At 42.1% G+C, this 18,920-nt stretch overlaps 1 protein-coding gene across 3 annotated transcripts in view; it reads right to left on the reverse strand.

Annotated features, from left to right (window-relative positions):
• LOC129862464 (talin-2-like) overlaps positions 1-18,920 on the reverse strand; it is a 147,328-nt gene that overhangs the window by 79,774 nt on the left and 48,634 nt on the right. For 2 of the 3 annotated variants that reach the window (XM_055934173.1, XM_055934175.1), the window contains exon 2: positions 14,208-14,255. The exons of the other annotated variant lie outside the window; for it this stretch is intronic. The gene's annotated coding sequence lies outside the window, so the exon portion shown is untranslated. The remainder of the gene's footprint in view (positions 1-14,207; positions 14,256-18,920) is intronic. 3 annotated transcript variants of the gene reach the window in all.

The following is an 18,920-nucleotide window of genomic DNA, read 5'->3' on the forward strand; positions in this document are numbered from 1 at the left end:
TGTCGGGTTGACTGTCTGGGGAATTGAGAGACAGGTAAAGCAAGCACTCACTCACACTGCGTCGCCGCGCGCTTGTCCTAGTAACCTTCTGTTCGTTCCTGTCTCTATTCGTCTGGCTGTTCTTCAGTGGGCTCATTCTGCCAAGTTAGCTGGTCACCCCGGCGTTCGGGGTACGCTTGCTTCTATTCGCCAGCGGTTTTGGTGGCCTACTCAGGAGCGGGACACGCGCCGTTTTGTGGCTGCTTGTTCGGACTGCGCGCAGACTAAGTCAGGTAACTCTTCTCCTGCCGGTCGTCTTAGACCGCTTCCCATTCCTTCTCGACCATGGTCTCAGATCGCCTTAGACTTTATTACCGGTCTGCCTTCGTCAGCGGGGAGGACTGTGAGAGCCGCCAATAAACGTAGGATTAAGAGTCCTAGGTATTGTCGCGGTCAGAGAGTGTGGCTTTCCACTCGTAACCTTTCCCTTACGACAGCTTCTCGCAAGTTGACTCCACGGTTCATTGGTCCGTTCCGTGTCTCTCAGGTCGTTAATCCTGTCGCTGTGCGACTGCTTCTTCCGCGACATCTTCGTCGCATCCACCCTGTCTTCCATGTCTCTTGTGTCAAGCCTTTTCTTCGCGCCCCCGTTCGTCTTCCCTCCCCCCCTCCCGTCCTTGTCGAGGGCGCACCTATTTACAAGGAACGGAAGATCATGGACATGCGTTCTCAGGGACGTGGTCACCAGTACTTAGTGGAGGGGGAGGGTTTCGGTCCTGAGGAGAGGAGTTGGGTTCCATCTCGGGACGTGCTGGACCGTTCGTTGATTGATGATTTCCTTCGTCGCCGCCAGGGTTCCTCCTCGAGTGCGCCAGGAGGCGCTTGGTGAGTGGGGGGGTACTGTCATGTTTTGTCTTTGATCTTCATGTCTTGTCCCTGTGCTTCCCTCTGCTGGTCTTATTAGGTTCTTTCCCTCTTTCTATTTCCTCTCTCTCCTCCTTCCTTTTTCCCTCTCCCGCTCTCTCTCTCTATCGTTCCGTTCTTGCTCCCAGCTGGTTCTCATTCTCCTAACGACCTTATTTACTCTTTCACACCTGTCCCCTATTTTGCCCTCTGATTTGAGTCCCTATTTCTCCCTCTGTTTTCTGCTTCTGTCTTTGTCGGATTCTTGTTTGATGTTTGCTGTTCTGTGTCCTTGTTCCGCCCTGTCGTGTTTTTGCCTTCATCAGATGCTGCGTGTGAGCAGGTGTCTAGTGGTCGCGTCTCCAGTCGTTCATCTCTACTGACGAGAGGATTTCAGTTTTCCTGTTTTGTTTTTTACCTTAGATATATCAGGAGTATCGTTTTTTGTCTAAGACTGGAATAAAGACTCTGTTTCTATTACGTCGCTTTTGGGTCCTCCTTCATCAGCATAACACAAATAGGCCAAACTATGGCTAAGTGTTTTGAAAAGGGAAGTGGTTTAAACAAGGACATCTTGTCTTGATATGCAAAGACTATTAGGAAGGTATTGTGTTTGATTTTGCCCTTGCCTTCTGTGTGCAATTGCTTGAGTTTTATGTGCAGCATGTTTGTATGAATGTATAATAGTGATACAGAAAAGCGTGTGATTACAGTATGTTTACTACTACAGATTTGCTCTCCTCCTATCCATCCCAAAAAGTATTTTTGGTTCCAAAACCATCTGTGGATGTGGATTCATCTGACAGAGTGAAGTAACCCCTGTCTCGTTTGATATTCGGAACCCAACGTAGTTAAAGGCCCAGTGCCATCAAAAACTAGATTTTTCTTTGTTTTATATATATATATACTGTATTTCCACACTGAGGTTGGATTAATACTGTGAGAATTATGATAATGCCCTTTTAGTGTAAGAGCTATTTAGAAAGATTGCCTAAATTTTCTGCCTGTTTTGGTGGGATGGAGCTTTGGCCTGCCTGGTGATATCACCAGACGGTAAATTAGTTAATAGACCATTAAGAGTTAGTTCCAAACCTCTCTGCCAATAACATCTAGTTTTCAGTTTTCCCCTCCCCTCTCAGACCACTCCCAGACAGTCCTAACAAAATTCTTGATTGAGAAATTGCACTTACAGTTGAAGTCGGAAGTTTACATACACTTTGGTTGGATTTATTAAAACTCGTTTGTCAACCCCTTCACAAATTTCTTGTTAACAAACTATAGTTTTGCCAAGTCGGATAGGACATCTACTAACCGATGTCCTAACACCTACTAAAAAGTCATTTTTACAACAATTGTTTACAGACAGATTATTTCACTTAGAATTCACTGTATCACAATTCCAGTGGGTCAGAAGTTTATATACACTAAGTTGACTGTGCCTTTAAACAGCTTGGAAAAGTCCAGAAATTGATGTCTTAGCTTTAGAAGCGTCTGATAGGCCAGTTGACACCATCGGAGTCAATTGGAGGTGTACCTGTGGATGTATTTCAAGGCCTACCTTCAAACTCAGTACCTCTTTGCTTGATATCATGGGAAAATCAAAATAAAATCAGCCAAGACCTCAGAAAATAAATTGTGGACCACAAGTTTGGAAATTGCTCCCAAGGATGAACCAAACGCCTGAAGGTACCACGTTCATCTGTACAAACAAAACTATGCAAGTATAAACACCCTGGGACTGCGTAGCCGTCATACCGCTCAGGAAGGAGACGCGTTCTGTCTCCTAGAGATGAATGTACTTTGGTGGGAAAAGTGCAAATCGATTCCAGAACAACAGCAAAGGACCCTGTGAAGATGCTGGAGGAAACAGGTACAAAAGTATCTCTATCCACAGTAAAACTAATCCTATATTGACATAACCTGAAAGGCCACTCAGCATGGAAGAAGTCACTGCTCCAAAACCGCCATAAAAAAGCCAGACTACAGTTTGCAACTGCACATGGGGACAAAGATCGTACTTTTTGGAGAAATGTCCTCTGGTCTGATGAAACAAAAATAGAACTGCTTGGCCATAATGACCATCGTTATGTTTGGTGGAAAAAGAGGGATGCTTGCAAGCTGCAGAACACCATCCCAACCGTGAAGTACAGGGGTGGCAGCATCATGTTGGGCAAGTGATTTGATGCAGGAGGGACTGGTGCACTTCCCAAAAAAAGATGGCATCATGATGGAGGGAAATTATGTGCATATATTGAAGCAACATCTCAAGACCTCAGTCAGGAAGTTAAAGCTTGGTCGCAAATGGGTCTTCAAAATGGACAATGACCCCGAGCATACTTCCAAAGTTGTTGCAAAATGGCTTATGAATAACAAAGTCAAGGTATTGCAGTGGCCATCACAAAGCCCTGACCTCAATCCTATACAAAATGTGTGACCAGAACTGAAAAAGCGTGTGCGAGCAAGGAGGCCTACAAACCTGACTCAGTTACACCAGCCCTGTCAGGAGGAATGGGCCAAAATTCACCCAACTTATTGTGGGAAGCTTGTGGAAGGCTACCCAAAACATTTGACCCAAGTTAAACAATTTAAAGGCAATGCTACCAAATACGAATTGAGTGTATGTAAACTTCTGACCCACTGGGAATGTGATGAAAGAAATGAAAGCTGAAATAAGTCATTCTCTCTACTATTATTCTGAAATTTCACATTCTTAAAATAAAGTGGTGATCCTAACTGACAGAGATTTTTTACAAGGATTAAATGTCAGGAATTGTGAAAAACGGAGTATAAATGTATTTGGCTAAGGTGTTTGTAAACTTCCGACTTCAACTGTAATTGTGTACTGTAAGTTTGTGATCTGATCTAGTGAGGATGGTTGGAGACATGAGATCAGCTTGCGTCTGACATGCTCTCTCCTTATCTCAGCCCAAACAATGCACCATGAGGTCATACTCACTCACACACACAGAAAACACCAGTATACAGTACATAGGTCGCAGGTAAAGGTGAATAATACCATTGGTGTGGCGGATGATAAGGGATGTGGATGGATATGTGTCTGACAGCTGGCTGTATGAATCAGAGTTAGTGGTTCAGGACTGACACAGATCATGCCCCCCTCATCCTCAGGCCACTGTCATGATGATGTCAGCCAGCTTTACTGCAGGGTTTCAGTTAGGAAAATACGGCACTGGACATTTCAGAAATTTACCGGACCCATACGCATTGGGTGCGTAATCTGATTATTGGCGTCCACCCACCTTGCTCAGAATGACATGAATTATCATAATCTAAATGTGATTTATCTTAACAGAACATGCAAGTCAGGATGCAAGGATGTGGTCCTTCTTACCGAATTCCGATGCCCACATTTAGGCTACTTATGCTCAGCCAACAACAGTAATGAACAGCAAAATCAGTAGCCTATGCCAATCTACTATCCCCATAGTATAAAAGTATACCTATTCTATTGGTCAGCTTGTCGAGAAAGAAATATCCTATTCCCAACAGATTCTGGGACAGGTGTGGGACAACAGATCCTAAATTCATTCAACCAGTAGGCCTGGCTAGATCACAGAACCTTTAACTTAAAATGTTGATAACCTATTATTTCATCACATTATAAGTGCAGCACTGCGCACAAGACAGTATGCTACGTGCAAATGTTTGTTTCATAATGCAATTAGCAGAAAAAAACATTGTCAAAAGCAAACGTTTTCATGTGACAGAGATTAAAATATTGTTTAGAAATGTACAGTTGTGGCCAAAAGTTTTGAGAATGACACAAATATTAATTTTCACAATGTCTGCTGACTCAGTTTGTATGATGGCAATTTGCATATACTCCAGAATGTTATGAAGAGTGATCAGATGAATTGCAATTAATTGCAAAGTCCCTCTTTGCCATGCAAATGAACTGAATCCCCCCAAAACATTTCCACTGCATTTCAGCCCTGCCACAAAAGGATCAGCTTACATCATGTCAGTGATTCTCTCGTTAACACAGGTGTGAGTGTTGACGAAGACAAGGCTGGAGATCACTCTGTCATGCTGATTGAGTTCGAATAACAGACTGGAAGCTTCAAATGGAGGGTGATGCTTGGAATCATTGTTCTTCCTCTGTCAACCATGGTTACCTCCAAGGAAACACGTGCCGTCATCATTGATTTGCACAAAAAGGGCTTCACAGGCAAGGATATTGCTCCCAGTACGATTGCACCTTAATCAACCTTTTATCAGGTCATCAAGAACTTCAAGGAGAGCGGTTCAATTGTTGTGAAGGCGGCTTCAGGGCACCCAAGAAAGTCCAGCAAGCGCCAGGACAGTCTCCCAAAGTTGATTCAGTTGTGGGATCGGGGCACCACCAGTACAGAGCTGGCTCATGAATGGCAGCAGGCAGGTGTGAGTGCATCTACACGCACAGTGAGGCGAAGACTTTTGGAGGATGGCCTTGTGTCAAGAAGGGCAGCAAAGAAGCCGCTTCTCTCCAGGAAAAACATCAGGGACAGACTGATATTCTGCAAAAGGTACAGGGATTGGACTGCTGAGGACTGGGGTAAAGTCATTTTCTCTGATGAATCCCCTTTCCAATTGTTTGGGGCATCCGGAGAAGACAAGGTGAGCGCTACCATCAGTCCTGTGTCATGCCAACAGTAAAGCATCCTGAGACCATTCATGTGTGGGGTTGCTTCTTAGCCAAGGGAGTGGGCTCACACAATTTTGCCTAAGAACACAGCCATGAATAAAGAATGGTACCAACACATCCTCGGAGAGCAACTTCTCCCAACCATCCAGGAACAATTTGGTGACGAACAATGCCATTTCCAGCATGATGGAGCACCCTGCCATAAGGCAAAAGTGATAACTAAGTGGCTCGGGGAACAATACATCGATATTTTGGGTCCATGGCCAGGAAACTCCCCAGACCTTAATCCCATTGAGAACTTGTGGTCAATCCTCAACAGGCGGGTGGACAAACAAAAACCCACAAATTCTGACAAACTCCAAGCATTGATTATGCAAGAATGGGCTGCCATCAGTCAGGATGTGGCCCAGAAGTTAATTGACAGCATGCCAGGGCGGATTTCAGAGGTATTGAAAAAGAAGGGACAACACTGCAAATATTGACTCTTTGCAACAACTTCATGTAATTGTCAATAAAAGCCTTTGACACTTATGAAATGCTTGTAATTATACTTCAGTATTCCATAGTAACATCTGACAAAAATATCTAAAGACACTGAAGCAGCAAACGTTGTGGAAATTAATATTTGTGTCATTCTCAAAACTTTTGGCCACGACTGTAGAAAGAGTGGAGATCTAATATGCAACAAACTAACATGGGTTGCTAATATGACAAGGATAGTGCCTTTGGCTACTGGACAATGAAAGAAAGTTTATTTAAAATAACTTGCCCCACGGATATGGTCGGATTTTGTCTAGGCTACTTTAAAGCAAGGTAAGACATACCTCATAATATGTATTAACATTTTCAGGTTTCCAACAATTATGTATATATGTTTCCAAAATGCATAATGCCTACAGCTCACTGCAAAGTGGTGTGTGATGCGCTGATGAAACCTGCCTTCCGTTGCCTATGCACTGCTGTTTGAGATGTTGTACAGTAGCAGCAGCTGTCTGACAGACTGTCCACTCAAAGGCTCTGTATCTATCTGTATGCTGTGCGCGTGTGATAAATAAGACATAGTGAATTTACACACACGGCAATTTTATTCCACAAAATTATGCAAATTAACCTTGACTGATAAGCATGACCGGTCAAATGTATTTACATCTGCTGGTATTTCCATAAATGAATAGGCTAACAAGCATTATTTCAAAATGGGATTTTTTTCTTCTTCTCCAGGCCTGTCTGTGCCAATTTTATTTAAAATTGGCTTTTAACATTTTTTATATGCCAAAATCCGGTTAACGGAAACACTGCTCTGCTGTCTTCTGTGAACACCACTGGGTGCACATCCAAGATGGATCAGACCACATATAGAGTACTTGTAGGGCTTCGGTAATGGCCTTCCTATTATTTATCGGCCAAACAAAAAGCTTAGAAAAAATGAGAGTATTCTGATAAATGAAATGGAATCAAGGTCAAAAACTATCCATCTCCTCGAAAACAAAAAAGGACTCCATTATGGCAATGTTGCGCTTCTCTCTGCTTCTGCACTGAAGGTGACTGGTGCGTGCTACAGTAACTCTAGAGTTTGACTCAGGTTGTAATTGGAGTAATATGCACTATTACCAGAGGGAGAGGACAGCGGGAGAGAGGAGCATCATGTAATGTGACAGTAATTAAGGAGAGATCATGGCTATGGTGGGGTTACAGAAACAAACATCAGAGTCTACGACCTCCCTCTCTGAACAGCTCTAGAGCAAAAATGCTTTACCTCTCTGCACTGATTCAAATGGGCATATGAAAATCAGTGTGCTGCTGCTTCCAAAGGCTAACAGACAGTTGGGATACTCCCTGTTCCTGTCTCTCACACACGGTAAAACCAGCACAGACGCCATACAAACACAATGTGCCTGGCAGAGCTTTCCCCTGCACTTAGGTACACCTACATTAACACATACTGTACAGAGTGACTTACAAGGAACAAAGCTTAGAGAATTATTGTTCAGGGAATCATATACCAACAACTACAATATGAATGGATCTTGTGATTGAATTATTAGTTGTGCATCGTTAAACATATGGGTAATTATGATTTGAAATTGAATCACCATTAATACAGCACAACATGTACTGTAGTAGATGAATCTGTGTTGCTCTGGGAGATATCCCCTTGCCTTCAGATCAAGAGACTGGGAGCATCAGAGGATCAGTATTTAGAAGCATGCTCAGAGCATTGCTTGCCAGTCATAAATCCTGGCTAGTGTGTCATGTCCTGTAAATCAGGTAACTGCAATCCCTGGTCCAGCCTCTCCTCTCCAGCTCACAGCCATCCTCTCTCTTGTGCACAATTTTGTTTGAATCCCTGTTAGTGAGCATTTCTCCTTTGCCAAGATAATCCACCCACCTGACAGGTGTGGCATATCAAGAAGCTGACAACATGATCACTACACAGGTGCACCTTGTGCTGGAAACAAAAGGCCACTCTGAAATTTGCAGTTGTGTCACAACACAATGCCACAGGTAACTCAACTTCTGAGGTCGCAATTGGCATGCTGACTCCAGGAATGTCCACCAGAGCTGTTGCCAGATAATTGAATATCTCTACCATAAGCCGCCTCCAACGTCATTTTAGAGAATTTGGCAGTATGTCCAACCGGCCTCACAACCTCAGCCCACGTGTAACCATTTATTTATTTTTTATTTCACCTTTATTTAACCAGGTAGGCTAGTTGAGAACAAGTTCTCATTTGCAACTCCCACTTGGCCAAGATAATGCATAGCAGTGTGAACAGACAACACAGAGTTACACATGGAGTAAACAATAAACAAGTCAATAACATGGTAGAAAAAAGGAGAATCTATATACAATGTGTGCAAAAGGCATGAGGAGGTAGGCAATAAATCGAATAATTACAATTTAGCAGATTAACACTGGAGTGATAAATCATCAGATGATCATGTGCCAGTAGAGATACTGGTGTGCAAAAGAACAGAAAGGTAAATAAATAAAAGCAGTATGGGGGGTGAGGTAGGTAAATTGGGTGGGCTATATACCGATGGACTATGTACAGCTGCAGTGATCGGTTAGCTGCTCGGATAGCAGATGTTTAAAGTTGTTGAGGGAGATAAAAGTTTCCAACTTCAGAGATTTTTGCAATTCGTTCCAGTCGCAGGCAGCAGAGAACTGGAAGGAACGGCGTCCAAATTAGGTTTTGGCTTTAGGGATGATCAGTGAGATACACCTGCTGGAGCGCGTGCTACGGGTGGGTGTAGCCATCGTGACCAGTGAACTGAGATAAGGCGGCCCTTTACCTAGCATAGCCTTGTAGATGACCTGGAGCCAGTGGGTCTGACGACGAACATGTAGCGAGGGCCAGCCGACTAGGGCATACAGGTTGCAGTGGTGGGTCGTATAAGGTGCTTTAGTAACAAAACGGATGGCACTGTGATAAACTGCATCCAGTTTGCTGAGAAGAGTATTGGAAGCTATTTTGTAGATGTCATCGCCGAAGTCGAGGATCGGTAGGATAGTCAGTTTTACTAGGGTAAGTTTGGCGGCGTGAGTGAAGGAGGCTTTGTTGCGAAATAGAAAGCCGACTCTAGATTTGATTTTGGATTGGAGATGTTTGATATGAGTCTGGAAGGAGTGTTTGCAGTCTAGCCAGACACCTAGGTACTTATAGATGTCCACATATTCTAGGTCGGAACCATCCAGGGTGGTGATGCTAGTCGGGCGTGCGGGGGCAGGCAGCGAACGGTTGAAAAGCATGCATTTGGTTTTACTAGCGTTTAAGAGCAGTTGGAGGCCACGGAAGGAGTGTTGTATGGCATTGAAGCTCGTTTGGAGGTTAGATAGCACAGTGTCCAAGGAAGGGCCAGAAGTATACAGAATGGTGTCGTCTGCGTAGAGGTGGATCAGGGAATCGCCCGCAGCAAGAGCAACATCATTGATATATACAGAGAAAAGAGTCGGCCCGAGAATTGAACCCTGTGGTACCCCCATAGAGACTGCCAGAGGACCGGACAACATGCCCTCCGATTTGACACACTGAACTCTGTCTGCAAAGTAGTTGGTGAACCAGGCAAGGCAGTCATTAGAAAAACCGAGGCTACTGGGTCTGCCGATAAGAATATGGTGATTGACAGAGTCGAAAGCCTTGGCCAGGTCGATGAAGACGGCTGCACAGTACTGTCTTTTAACCATGCCAGGTAAAGGTCGACATCCGGCTTCTTCACCTGCTGGAACGTCTGAGGCAAGCCATCTGAACAACTCATGAAACTGAGGAGTATTTCTGTCTGTAATAAAGCCCTTTTGTGCGGAAAAACTCATTCGGATTGGCTGGGCCTGGCTCTCCAGTAGGTGGGCCCGGCTCCCCAGAAGGTGGGCCTGCCTCCCAAGTGGCTGCGAAACTGTCCAATCATGTGAAATCCATGGATTAGGGCCTAATCAATTTAGTTAAATTGCCTGATTTTCTTATATGAACTATAACTCAGTAAAATCTATGAAATTGCATGTTTCGTTTATATTTTCTTTCAGTATACACTACCGTTCAAAAGTTTGGGGTCACTTAGAAATGTCGTTGTTTTTTAAAGAAAGCACATTTTTTGTCCATTAAAATAACATCAAATTGATCAGAAATACAGTGTAGACATGGTTAATGTTGTAAATGACTATTGTAGCTGGAAACGGCAGATTTTGTATGGAATACCTACATAGGCTCATTATCAGCAAAACACAAGTCTCAACGTCAACAGCGAAGAGGCGACTCCGGGATGCTGGCCTTCTAGGCAGAGTTGCAAAGAAAAAGCCAGATCTCAGACTGGCCAATAAAAATAAAAGATTAAGATGGGCAAAAGACTGGACAGAGGAACTCTGCCTAGAAGGCCAGCATCCTGGAGTCGCCTTTCACTGTTGATGTTGAGACTGGTGTTTTGCGGGTACTATTTAATGAAGCTTCCAATTGAGGACTTGTGAGACGTCCATTACTCAAACTAGACACTATAATGTACTTGTCCTCTTGCTCAGTTGTGCACCGGGGCCTCCCACTCCTCTTTCTAGTCTGGTTAGAGCCAGTTTGAGCTGTTCTGTGAAGGGAGTAGTACATAGCGTTGTACGAGATCTTCAGTTTCTTGGCAATTTCTCGAATAGCCTCAGAACAAGAATAGACTGACGAGTTTCAGAAGAAAGTTCTTTGTTTCTGGCCATTTTGAGCCTGTAATCGAACCCACAAATGCTGATGCGCCAGATACTCAACTAGTCTAAAGAAGGACAGTTTTATTGCTTCTTTAAATCAGAACAACAGTTTCCGGCTGTGCTAACATAATTGCAAAAGGGTTTTCTAATGATCAATTAGCCTTTTAAAATGATAAACTTGGATTAGCTAACACAACGTGCCATTGGAACACAGGAGTGATGGTTGCTGAAAATGGGCCTCTGTACGCCTACGTAGATATTCCATTAAAAATCATCTGTTTCCAGCAACAATAGTCATTTACAACATTAACAATGTCTACACTGTATTTCTGATCAATTTGATGTTATTTTAATGGACAAAAAATGAGCTTTTCTTTTTAAAACAAGGACATTTCTAAGTGACCCCAAAAATGTGAACGGTAGTGTATATCACCATCACACTAATGTTGAGGATGAGCCTTTCCCTTATCTGCATGCAGGTTTTTGACTAATTGTATTTGGATAAAGGATGCATACTGTATTTTGAACAACATCCATGTGAATGTTATATTAATCATAAAAAACTTCAAAACTGAGTCAAACCTTGTTATTCTCTGATGGAAGAAGGTCAGAGAGAGATTATGTTTTTGGCCCATTGTTTCCACATCACTGACTCTGCCCCCTGTTGCCATGACTCTGTATTTCCCACCTTTTCCTGGACATATAAGGCTGAACAGCAGGGGCAGGCTGGGCCACTTCAGTTACCACAGGTTCAGAGCTGCCACTCCCTGCAAGGTCATCCTCATAAAAGCATTCACTGCTGTGCTTAACATTTAAAACAAAGTCTGCTTTCAAATGTCAGATAAACAAAGTTAGTATTAAGAGCTCAGCCATCTCGGAGGCAGGAAAAGAGATTGAGAAGGATGACTGATTCATTTTGACGGAGTGTGCCTGAAAAATTAAAACACCTCTCAGTAAAACTGTCATCTTAATTTTACTGCATCAGTGAGGGTGCTATGTGTAGGAGTGCTTTATAAAACTGTTACATTGTATAAACCTGAGACCTGTTATTTCTGTACTTTAAACAAACTGAAGTGAAAAGGTAAAAGTACCAACCACTGCTTTGAAAGGAGCCTTGCTCATTTTGGTGTTCAGCTGGTATGACCTGTCCTTTTATCTAACCACATTACTACTGCTTGTACATCATTCCAGAACCCTGGCTACAGACAATTACTGCTGTGGACCAATTATCCTCTCACAGGACTCACGGCCTGAAAAAAAAGTACAACTTTCCTACACGCCATGGAGGCAAGGAAACCAAACAAGACTAAACAAGCCAGCAGATAAAGCACTCAGGCAAAACTCCTCTCCACACACTGAATTAGGCAGGCAGCGTTTTACTGCATGTTCCCTTTCAAGATAATTAATGATTGGTCAACATCCACAGTGAACAATAAAAGGTCAAAGCAAACTAACAGCACCTCTCCTCCATTGTTTAATGAACACTGAGCACATTCCAAACACACTGCATCTCTGTGCCACTTCCAGCAGGTTTGCTTTTCTCTCAGCAGCACGCTCTGAAAGCAAAGGACAATCAAATGTTTAAATTGGCTGGAAAAGGTGTAAACAAACAGCTTCTTCTGTAACAAATATTATCCACTTCAGAAAGTTATTCTAAAGGTACCGTGTGCTGGAGGCCTGCTGACAAATTGGAAGCCATTTCTTAAGATAGCTACGCAAAGACACACTTGGCTGATTTTGTTTCCTCCAATGTTCCCATACAATCCCTTGAGAAGACACAAATACCAAAATACATGTATTCCCATTCCTACCCTGACAGCTCAGTTATGCCAATACTCTAATTTATTTAAAATGAAGGATTCATTTTTTGTTACATTTCTTATTAAGTGAAAACTAGCACAAACCATGTTCATCAACATCAGACACGTTGTCCGAGCAAAACATCCAGAGCACAATATGGCAGAAAGTGAGAGAAGGAGGAAGAAACATAGCCTTCTCCCAATCATTAAGCATTTTACCCATACAATTTCAACCCCCTTTTTTATGGTTAGTCTCAGACGGGGTCTGGGTGTGTCAGATGCTGACAGCTGAGAACCATTAACTACCGAGCCAACATCCACATTTTCCCTCTGATTCAAGCCCACCAACCAGAGCACCCATGACCTGTACTGGCCACATATCCAAACATACTTTATGGAAAGAACAGAAAAACTCCCTTCGGAACATCTGCCCCCACAATGTAGCAGAGAGGAAAGGTAATCTACTTGTTTGTGTTTACTCCTTGGCATACAGCTCGGTCACAGAATTTGATACTGTTGTGCACTGCAATTAAACATTTTTGAAAGTCATCTAGGCATCAAATCAGAACTCCCTTTGTAAGTACTTTTCACCTAGAACTGCATTTATACCCTACAATCAGACCTTAGGCCTAGCCCTGTTTCTGATTAAAAACATCCAGCAGAAATCCAGCTCAAACATCTGATCAGCTCAACACATCCCTCTCCAACATAATTAGGCTCCCACATTCATTGTTCAACACATGCTTTATATCTGAAGGGTCACCTGGGATGTGCTTGGGTCTGTGAGCTTCCTACAGACAGTGCTATAGGGTAATAGGGAAGGGTACAATGAGCCCCTCCAGGACAGGGCAGGCCAGGGCTGGTGGCTGGACTGACAGACGGACCTACCGAGGAGCTACAAGAGCAGCTACAGGATTAGCGATAGGAGCATGTGGAGGATCCTGCCGCACTTAGTTAAGGACACCTTTTCATGCTCCACATCTGTGGGTTGCCTTAACAACAACCTTTTTTGGAATACCCAGGTAAGGTGGCTTCTGTCTGCTCCGTGCAGTGAAATAACCATTAAAAAAGGTCCAATGTAGCTGTTTTTACAACATCTCAATATTAAATCATCGTTTACAAATGGTAAAAAATATACAAAAATAGCTTCTTAGCAAAGAATAATCTCTAAAGCTAGAATTTTGCTCAGACTGTCTGGAAGTGGACAGAATGAGGAGGAGGAAACTGAAAACTAGCTGTCATTGGCAGAGATGTTTGGATTTCTCTTTCTTATTGGTCTATTAACTAATGATGTCACAATGCAGGCCAAAACAGGCTGAAATTTCAGGCAATCTTTTCAAACAGCTCTTACACTAAAAGGGCATTATCATAATTTTTCACAGTATTATTACAAAGTCATAGTGTAGAAATATATATAAAACACAGGGGGAAAAATATCACCTTTTTGACACACTGGGCCTTTGCTGTACAGTTAGCCATTCACAGCACCAGGCCCAAGCGAAGATTGACAAAGGCAATCAATGGTCATTGAAGTTTCTCTTGCTAATCGCTTCCTACACACTCACAACATTTCAAGTGAAAGATTGTGACTGGAGTCTAGAAGAGTAACTTTATTTCTTATTTTGTGAGCTTTTAATTTAAACTTCAATCTCATTTGATTATCATTATCCCTTGATCAGAGAGAGAAAAGACCAAAGCTTACCTTAGTGCTGAAGCATAAAATGCCCAAGGATTTCAGCAGGTTTTAAAGCTGGAAAGAAACAAAGACTCAGTAAAAAAAAGGAAGGCAATATGCACGACTGACAATATAATACTGCTGAATCATGGATTCTCAGTAGAGCACATTCTGCTGCTATATTGCTACTGCATGAACCAGGAATACTAGCATGTATTGTCTCAAAACATACACCCAGGGATCAATCAAAGCAGTGTGTGGTTTATCTTCATTCTTGGATGACAGGGTAACATAAAATGGAAATTGAATTACTTTATATCTTGTTACAAAAACAAAATAAACAACATAATTATACATATTACATTTCCCAACAGCACAAGTGGTAACATCATTAAGTAAGCTCAAAGCTTGGCTTTAAAATGATCGATGGTTAACCTGTGCAAGAGGATGTAATTACAGAGGATTATATTTGGTATTTACCAAATGTGTCACTCAGCCACTGCGTGTGGGGACTGTTGGAAAACAATCAAACGCTTCTAAGTTTTATTAGTCGTATGTAAAGGATACACATGGTATGAACTGTCCAACGAAATGCTTACTTGCAGGTTCCTTCGACACTTGCGTGGGAATATCTGACTCCGAGGGGCCTTACAACTAAGGAAGTCATTAAGACAGCATGGGTGCAGTTGAATAGCCAAGGCTGTTTAAGCTGATCATTAGGAGTGGGACAGGGCCATACTGTAGCAGGACAGGCTCTCCACTGGGTCTGGGATAGGAACTCCCCTCACCACAGGGGCAAGCTCATACTGTAGGCTGCAGGAAGAATGCCTGAGGCCAAGTGCTCCCCTGAACCCCTCTCTCTAACCTGATTACTGTAATGAGCTTAGAGACTGCTGAACGCACAGCACCAGACACACATGCAGACAAACAGACCGCCTGCCTTCCTTCCTCATTGGCAGATGAAGGGGTCTCAGAGCAAGGGAACTGTAGGCCTCATTGTGCCTCATAGATGAGAATGCACTAGCAATGCATATTAACATCAATGTACTGTATGAGATATACAGGTAATAAATGCAAGCAGTCCCTACGCACAATTCAGTATGCGTGACAAAATGTCAGAAATTGCCAAACTGCCATAGAAAATTAGGTCAAGAGTTAATGGAGATAATGCACTAAATACTTACACAAAATACAGTTGCAACAGTGTTCAGGATTAGTGTTATATAATGCTTTAGGAGACAGAAGTGCTGGTTAATTGTGAAATAGTGTGTCTATCTTACAGTGTGTAACAAAACAGATTTTGCTCATATTCTTTATTCCCAAAATATGATAAATAGCAAAGAGGGTCATCACAAACTCTTTTCTCCCCTTGTGGGTAGTTATAGGGGGTAGTTATAGGTTAACATCCTATAAATATACATGCTAAACATTATCCATAGTGTAATCTCAAAATTACTATTACTAATCATTTCTGAAGTTGTACAGTACATACACTTTGCTTGGGCACAGGGGAGTGCAATGTTTTCTACCATCTAATACATATGCATAGTGCCCCAACTAGATAAACAAACAAATAAACACACACTAAAGTACTATGTCAACAACCCTGAAAGAACATGAGGGAGGTAGACATATTAGTTGAAATAAGATACAGTTTACAGGGGTGGTTATTTTATTCTTCAGAATCAGTGAGTCATTAAATTTAGCACACCGACTCCTCCTCTGCACAGTGAAGCCCTTACTGTAGAAAGGAACAAACTGTCAAACAGTTCACTCCTCACATCTGCAAAAGATCTGAGGATTGCCTGCCCATGTTATACATTGTGGAAGCCAACCTATGTCATCATCTCAAAAATAAATCCATAAAACTGTGATGATTTATAATTATTTAACTTCCTAGGGAGGAATAAAGAGCTGTCATAGAGGAAGACGTTCCGTAAGCAGTAAAAGGAATGGAGAAGTTATGGGAGAAGAGCCCAGTCTTGACATTGGTTGGATGGAGCTAACCCAGCAGAGGACAGGAGTACTTCCTGATGGCTCCCTGCAGCAGCTGTGGGAGGAAGCTGGGGCCTGATCACTGCTCAGAAGGGAGGAGGACAACATGTCTGATGGAATGAGCCCCGATTCGAAAGACTGATCAATGTTTTATTATATGGTCTTACTTCATGTTTCAGCACTCAATCCACAACCATCAAATGCACAAACTGGCAATTTGTAATGTTACCAAAATATACAGCAATTCTCTTAACACACTGAAAGTAGCATACCTCTGAAGTGTGCGTCACTGTCTACGTCAAGTGTACAAAAACATTAAGAACACCTCGTTTCCATGACAGACTGACCAGGTGAATCCAGGTGAAAGCTATGATCCCTTATTGATGTCACTTGTTAAACCCACTTCAATCACTGTAGATGAAGGGGAGGAGACAGGCTAAAGATGGATTTTTAAGACTTGAGACATTGATTGTGTATGTGCCATTCAGAGGGTGAATGGGCAAGACAAAACATTCAAGTGCCTTTGAACAGGGAATGGTAGTAGGTGCCAGGTGCACCGGTTTGTATCAAGAACTGCAACACTGCTGGGTTTTTTACTCTCAACAGTTTCCCGTGTGTATCAACAACGGTCTACCACCCAAAGGACATCCAGCCATCTGTGAAAAGCATTGGAGTCAACATAGGTCCATGCCCTGTTCTGAGGGCAAAAGGGGAGATGCATCTCAATATTCAATATTAGGAAGATGTTCTAATTGTTTTGTACACTCAGTGTATGTCCACACAACATCACTGAATGGATTCCAGGGACATGGAGTAGCACACGGGAAAATATGTACCAGGTTTAGTGAAATTTAAGAACATAGAGATAGGCCTAAATATATAATTTCATCGGTTTTGGTGCTGGTGACATTAGGTCCCTTCAGTGACAGCTAAGTAATATTCTGAGAGCAAGAATAGGGTCTGGGACAGACACTCAAGGGTGTACAGTATCTATTCTTTGGGGAATGTGGTTGCAGGAATGTTGTGAACTACAATCATATACGCAGACCATCTGTCAGTTGACGGATGTAATGTGTATTAGTCTACTTTGCTTCTTATTTTTTTTCAATTACACAAATATGATCAACATGCTCATACTGCATTTCCTTAATTTATTAGGCTTACTATCAACAGCACTTAATTTACGAAGACAATCCATTTGGAGAATCTTGCGGTAGTAATCCTTATCCTTCGCACAAGGATAGCAGCCATCTACATTACCTTTCCTTCTTTATTGACTATCGCTTGTAGACTGAAGCGGTAAAATAAGACAAGGCATTCTTCAGGAAATAATACCTGACACACTAGCTCTGTCATTTTCATCATGTTTTGGCTTCAGAGTAGTCTAGGCCTTTAAGGCATGATAACAGGGGAAGGGACTAAATTGTGAGATATACTGATGTGGAGCTAGAGAATGTAGCAGCAGCTATCTGTGACTCATGCTATATCCAGCATTACTATAGTGTAAGAGATCTTATCACGTGTTGCAAATGATAAGACTGCCTTTGAGCTGATTTAGATTAAATAAACACCCTTATTCAAAATCCCTCTCCGTTCCTGTGAACGTTTGCGGCGCTAGAGCATACAGACATTTTGGAATATGAGTTGAAGTTTGAGCAGCAGCAGTAAATGACAACAATGTTACAAAAAATGTTTAAAAAGTCAGCTGACCATAAATCATTAAAGTGTTGAATGATCATCTACTGATGTTTTTCCTTTTGTTCTTGTGATGATCTGGAAGGCATTATTGTTCTGTGTGATATATTATCTTTGTCATTATTAGTATAATCTATTCTTATTCACCCAGTTCAGTTAGAGTGGTGCCTGTGAGACCTGGTGCAAAGATAATAAACAGCTGCCAAATCTTTACCACTATGAACTGGGGAACCAGTCACATTAAGACCATTCACAGCTCTATCTGAAAACAATACACCAGGGTGAAAACATAACATGTAGACACCATTAGCATTCCTTTAGCTGCATAGGCTAAATATTAATCTGCCACTGATTCTGGGCTAAATGTAACCCAATTCTCTAGTCATCTGACGGAATTCCTCTCTTCCACAGCAAGCCCAGACTTAAATGCCACACACTTCAGGCTCAATCACTTGAAAACACCCACCATAATCCATGTAGTAAGCATGCACCTAGTGCTGTTATGCGTTGTCAAAGTCCATAATACTGGCAGCAGCTTAGCCTCACACCTCTTTGAATCATAAGTGTCTCAATATTTGGAGCTCAGCATTTGGCTGTAGCTGCTTACCGAGGCTCCTAATTGCCTTAATGAGTTCACAATTAATAAACACTGACACAGACTTCAAATCAAATGCAATACTTATTATTTTAGCATAGCATAGTATAGTGACAATTCATTATCCCGACCACACACACAACCACCTACTGTTAAAACAATACATTCATTCTAGGGCATGGAAAATATCTAGACTGCACTATCTAGAAGTTTTATAGATCTATTAATGTGGACAAACACCTATGTATTTCAATGCATGTTACATAGTGTAGAAATAGGACAGAGCTGAAAATGGTCAAGTTGAACAACACTTAATTTTTTGATTCAACAAACAATTGTAAGCCATTTGGGCATATAATGTAGCTGAACCAACATACATTCTCAAGTTGAATTGTATGTCCATTCAACTCAACTTGAGAATTTATCTACCATTTGGTATTTTATTAGGATCCCCT

Source organism: Salvelinus fontinalis, chromosome 9 (genome assembly GCF_029448725.1).
Source record: "Salvelinus fontinalis isolate EN_2023a chromosome 9, ASM2944872v1, whole genome shotgun sequence".
Lineage (NCBI taxonomy): Eukaryota > Metazoa > Chordata > Actinopteri > Salmoniformes > Salmonidae > Salvelinus > Salvelinus fontinalis.